Below are 6,366 nucleotides of genomic sequence, written 5' to 3' on the forward strand. Positions count from 1 at the left end.
GTAGACCTCCGCAAGTATTATTCACTTTACCGCTCAGATTTTGAAGCAACGGTCCGGAATTCTTAGAACCCAACTCACAACGGTATAACTTAAGATAAAAGGTGTTCAAAAACACTGTGTACATTGCATCCGGTGCGCATTTCGGCTTTTACGTTGGTGCGTGCAATACATGCAATACGGTTGACGACAATTCAAGCATCTTTCCTAGTTAATTTGGCGGAACGGCCACATTCCTCATTTTCAGTACATGTTTCACTAAGAACACAAAATTTAGGGCCATGAAACATTTCAGCTCTTAATAAGGCAGTATAGGACTCACTAGAAATAACCGAAATGCTGGTTCACACCCTTTCATGATGCGATGCGGTGCACTGAGGAAGCTACACATAATGGGAGAAAAGAAACTGAAGAATTCTGTGTGGTCTTGTTAGTTTTCCATAAATAATGCAGGTATGCGTTAACCATTGTTAAAAAGTTATGGGCCGGCTTTTACTGCTCATATTCACAGAGCGAAAAGCCCCTGAGAGTTCCATGCTATCCTTTTCTCTTTGCAGAGGTTTAGGGAAAATTTTTCGTTTTTAATGTGCTTAAATCTAACGACTTTGATAAAATTCGAATGACGAATGCTAAGTGGAAGTAAGCATATCATCCTATGCAATTGCTTATATCAATCATCGTTTCTCGAAATTCTTGAGATCGCTAATTGCTGGTTTACCTTACCTTTTTGCTTGGTAGTAGGCTCTTGGTGGGCATCGCGATTCAACATTACTTTGGCTTGGCTGCGTAAATTAATCCATAAAAACAATTGTTTCGAATGACTTGTATTTTCCCAAGTTTGAAAAGAATGCTTGATGCCATCTACCCGTGTGTGCACAGAAATCTGCTCCCAGACAAAAAATTGCGATGGACTGCTAACAAAATTAACAGGGCGGTGAATGGCTTACGACAGTCTTATGCGAAATCGATTCTCTGCTAGCCAGCAAAAAACCGATGTTCGCCTTTGACAAGTTGTGGGCACGCATTCCTCTTGACTACTGTGATTGGTTGAATTTCCCCGGTCGCTAGACAGTTGAGGAAAATATGACAGAGGAAGAAATCCGATGACTTTTTTCATCGTGTTCAGCCTCGAAAGCGAAGCTCACAACCTTGTGTTGGATGAGTTACAAGTCAAAACCATGTGTTACTTTCATCTTCTTCCAGACCGTGATAACGCTTCTAATACGGCTGACAACACCCCACATTGCTATGAGATTTCCAGCATGACCCGGTTTCGGTACATGCTTTGTGAATGCAAATTCGACCACGTGGTCCGCTGGCTAGACAGGTGATTAGAATTATGCTGATGACAAAGAACTGTGGCACCTGATTCTCTTCATTAGCGTTGCGATTAATGTTCTGTAGTTGTGACATTTAGTCCTACCCATTTAAATGAACAGAAACATGTTTACACATTTCACTTGCTGTATTCTGCATGTTGCATCAAATTGATGCAGCGGAAGTCATTATAACCATCCATTATTATAGCAAAAGTTGATATTATGCCGTTCCAGCCTGCCAAACGCATTGCTCGAAAGTTATGTGAGAAGAGACCGCCAAGCTGCTACGACTTCATAAACGATTGTAACACATATTACCAGCGTTGTAGATTGAACACTTGTGCAGAGCGCTGAAGCACGAACATGGTCAAATGAGTAAACAGTAATTAAGGTGCATCAGATGCGCGCTGGTTGAACAGTGGTAACGCACGTAACAGACGAAACGTGTTATGATCCTGACAATGTCAAGATTAGGACCTACTGATGAGGTTTAATTGGACAGAATATCGCAGCATAACAGGCGAATAACTGTTCAATCTGTGTAAAAATATAAAGAGAGCAGCGATGGAACGATACCGCGGAAACTCAACCATTTTACGCAGTTAGCCGAATAATCAGTTGTGATTTAGACGAAGCAAGAATACAGCGAAATGCAGAACCGCTTGGCGCGTAGACAACAAATACAATCGTTTTATGAGGGAATATATATATATATATATATATATATATATACATGTATATCATGATTTACTCCCTGTGTGTTTGCTTCTTTTCAAATTCTCAAGCTCGGATCGCCCCTGAGATCAACTCAACTGCCTTAAATTCTCAGGAAGTGATGCACACTGCTTGGTTCAAAAGTGTATTTTTGTTTGACAGATAACTGCATCAAGCTCTAAAAAGGAGCTATGATGAGTGAAACTGGAAAGTTGCTATTTATAGTACGCTCAGAATGACATCAGTATTAATGGTCAAACAGCGACACTGCCAGTATATGATCGAAAAGATGAGCAGGCTTGGAGTGCGCAAAACCACATGATACAAAGAAATGCGCAGAAATTAAAGCCGGTAATAAATGTGTTACGTTGAACCAAAGAGCCGAAAACACCTGGTTAGGCATAAGCCCATAAATCATCAGTATATGTTTATTTGTTTTACCAGGAAAGCCATCCTGTTATGGGGCGGGTTTCGTGTTTCTCGAATCTAAGATAGGACGGCGGCGCCACGCTCGGTCACATGAAACAATTACGATTTTCATCTCCGTCAGCCCGAGAACATTGAAAAAGTTAATTGCAATCTGGCTGCAGTAAAACCTGTGCAAAATATGCCATAGATACACAAACGGCACACGTGATCATAACATCTATTCAAACGAATTTGCTTCTGCCTTCCCTCCATTTGGGTTTGCCCTTGGTCAAGTATCAAGGAATGGCAAATTTGAGGAAGAGATTTTCCATAGCAAAAATAGTTTTTTCAGAGTGGTGAATCCTATACGATGTATTTGGAGGACTAAATGTTCAAATACAAACTAGCATATTTTTTTCGCTGTCAGAAACAGTTTGTTTATTGAAAACAAACCAAAGAACTGACGGTTCACAGATCCTTTCACATCAAACAAAATCACGCAGAATGCGAGTTCTAAGCCCTAATATGGGCCATACCATGTTGCAAGCTTTAGAAATTACGACTAGCTATTGTTCAGAGACTTTATTTCTTAAAAAATGGTCGTAAATAGATTAGATTACAAATAAGTGTTTTGCACCTTGTGTGTTTCGTAAAACGATTATATTGATAATTATATTGATATAATAATATCATGCGTGTCGTGTGATGAGTTGTAATCGGAATGATGACTAACCTGAAAAGTGCATGGGCTGTCCATACGCTAGATCAGCCTAACATCAAGATTTAGTTTCCTAACTATAAATCACCTTTGAATGCTCATGCATTCTAAGCCATGACTTGCATACTTGTGAGTTGGAGAAATTTCCCGAACAATCGATCGGAAATGAATCTCTGGCACACCATAGCACTTGTCAGAGTAGGCAAACATAAGGAGGCCACAATGGTTTTGCGCTAAATCAGGCTTGATAATTATGGACGCTTCATTCTCCTCACTAAGGAGGCGCTCATAATGTCTGCTAATGAAGACAATAAATTATTTTGCTGTGTCATCCAAAGTTTCCTAAAAAAGCAGATCAAACATTTGTACGGACTAATAATATGACCATATAGCGTTCGGCTGTATTACCCTTTTGGTGCCTAGCTGCGATGCCACCAGAAAGAAGCACGAGGGCTAGGATGCTGCCAGGTCGCCCGAACCTAGGCAGGGGAAGTTGAGAGGCAGAGGTCGGGTTCGAACCATGGACCTTCCGGTCAGTAGATTCGCGCTCTAACCACTTGAGCCATCTTGCCCCACTATATGGCCATAGGTATCACTGTTAATCTTCAGAGCTTTATTGGAAGAAATGTACCAAAAACACATTTTCTTGCTCGAGGTAGTACACTACGTGCACGAAAGAAAGAGGCTGTTGAACATTTGGTGGCTCAGGAACTCGAAAACTAACAAGTATTAGATTACAGGTCATGGAATCTGAAGAATGGAGCACCTACTTTAATTCACAATAGTATATCAGCAACACGGCTAATTCTAGCGGATGACAACAGGAAAAACAGATTGAATGTATTATAATTTGGGCTGTGGAAATCAACAGTTGGCACACACATTTAGGAACAGTGCTGCAAGAGAATTTGGAAGATTTCCCCATTCAGATGTGAACTCAATAGTGGGATGAATGTGCATATATACATATAATATGTGGCCATACGAATAGAGCATATTTGTACTTCATCGCTGTACCAAATTAAATATAGTGTGCTGTAGATATGACCGTTTTTGTTTTTCATAATATCGCTTCTGAGGCGAAACGAATGAACGTGGTTCCCTTAAAGTTTGCACCCTGTCTCAATTTAATGGAACATTAGGAATAACAAAAACACTAAAAACGGCTGCAAGGAGAAGAAAGGCACAAACGGAATGGTGAAGTTTTGGAAACCAGTCATCAGATACGATGATTATTTAAGACTAACGGCCGAACTGGTGGTCATACTTAAGGAGAAAAATCTTGTAAACTATGCAAAATAGGAAACATTCAATTATCGAGAATCCTAATAACAACAGAATAATTTGCCGAACCTGGTGTAGGACTGCTGGGATCCTCTTGTGCGGCATCCGCAATAAAACAAACACTTCATGAACATCATTTTCGCCGTTTATGAGCATAACCACTTTGGTAAACGTTGGGTAAAATGTAACTGCAACCCACCACTTCAAAAACATCAGCTGAAATGCAAAATAGACTGTCATTTGGATTATATTTTGTAGGTCGGTACATGCACTTTTAATTTTGCAAAATACTCTTCTTTCCGGTTCAAGTGCTTGCCAACGTATTCTCGGTTACGAAAGAAAGACAAGTGAGTAACAATATTACGATAGCTGAAGTTCAAAGAAACGTCACGTTGATGAAACCCTAATGTCCACCACTGGCGAAAGGTGAAGAGCTCCTGAAAAGAACTCCACTAAAAATCGTCATCCGGAGATTTTTATTAAAAAACAACCTTCATAAATTTGGATCAGGCTTAGTTGCCACTGTCGAAAATAAAGAGTTCTTCCAGAGACTATCACTCAAAACTCTTGCTTGCTGTTTTCTATCAGCTGTCTCTTTCTGGGAATCGTAAAACATTTGCCAAAATTTCGGAGAAACTCAATGAGATAACAGTTTGCTAGTGATCATTCTGTGACCCAAAACCCAGCATTGTTGCTTGCCAGGCACCTTTTGGTCACATGTCATTCTGCTGAACTTGAGCGGCCGTTCGTTGTTCTCCCGCGCAATCAAGTATCCCGGATGTTACCATTCAGCAGAGCAATACTAATTAACCAGAGACAGCTGATTCTGTGTGCAAAAGTCACTGACTCCGAGCGTCTATCTACCTTGGCAGCAATCACTGATTAACATCTTGTCTCTGTACGTATTCACATGTTTTCTGCAAAATGTAGTTGCCAAGTAGTATACTTGTAAATGTATGCATTACGTGGATGGCCAATAATAGTATACGAGGTGTAGACATCTCGTCGATTATGTCTTTCCACGGTTTTGATGAAGTGTATAAAGGGGATAGAATGTTTCAGATTTCTTGAACGAAACTGTCACACTACCAACAAAAGGTAGTATAGAAAACATGTACCGCATTTTATGAAGAGCCTATCCTCTCCAGCCAATTTTTAAAAGAGTTTGAGAAGATTATTACGAGAAAAAACTACAAATTCGAAAGTCAAAATCAAATTGGCCTATTTCGAAACACCCCGGGGGTTTATGAGCCAGTTTAATAAAATATTTTTGTGAAGTTTAGAGTTATACCGCGTGGAGGAAAGTTGTGTGGTAAACTGAGGAGCATCATTCAGCCCGTTTGTGCTAACTGGGAATGGGCTGGAGTGCGTTTTCAGCCAGTTCCGACTCGGCTTTATCGCGTTACTTCGATAGATGCGCAATAGTAGGCCACAGATAAGTTTAGAAACCATAAAGCAGTCCCATCGCGTGCGTGTTTGCAACATATACTGAAGTAGCCTCTCTTCTGTTTCTTGTCTCCGGGTGTGGATGCCTCGGAATTTTTACATGATCACCAATTTTTTTAAGGTGGACGCAACGGAAGGCCTCAATTTGAGGTGTACACGTACACCGTATAAAAAACCATTGAAAAATTCAACTAGTTCCAAGTGGGACTTGGTCCTGAAAAACAATGGATAGAACGTGACCCGTATAAACTGACTGAACTATTGTTTAAATGGCTTGTCTAACGCGGAACCATATCAAATCCATCAATATTGGAAGCATCTTTGATCAGGTGCTTTGAAAGTGTTACATTGTGAATGTAACTGGTATGTGGAGTGTTTTGGAAGCGGTTGGAATTTTAGTGTTGGAAATTCAAGTATGGTATTTCAACTAAGATGAGTTCCATTATTTTACTTCTTTTGGGGATGCCTCTTTGCGAGCTT

This window comes from Opisthorchis viverrini (genome assembly GCF_000715545.1).
Source record: "Opisthorchis viverrini unplaced genomic scaffold opera_v5_59, whole genome shotgun sequence".
Classification (NCBI taxonomy): Eukaryota; Metazoa; Platyhelminthes; class Trematoda; order Opisthorchiida; family Opisthorchiidae; genus Opisthorchis; species Opisthorchis viverrini.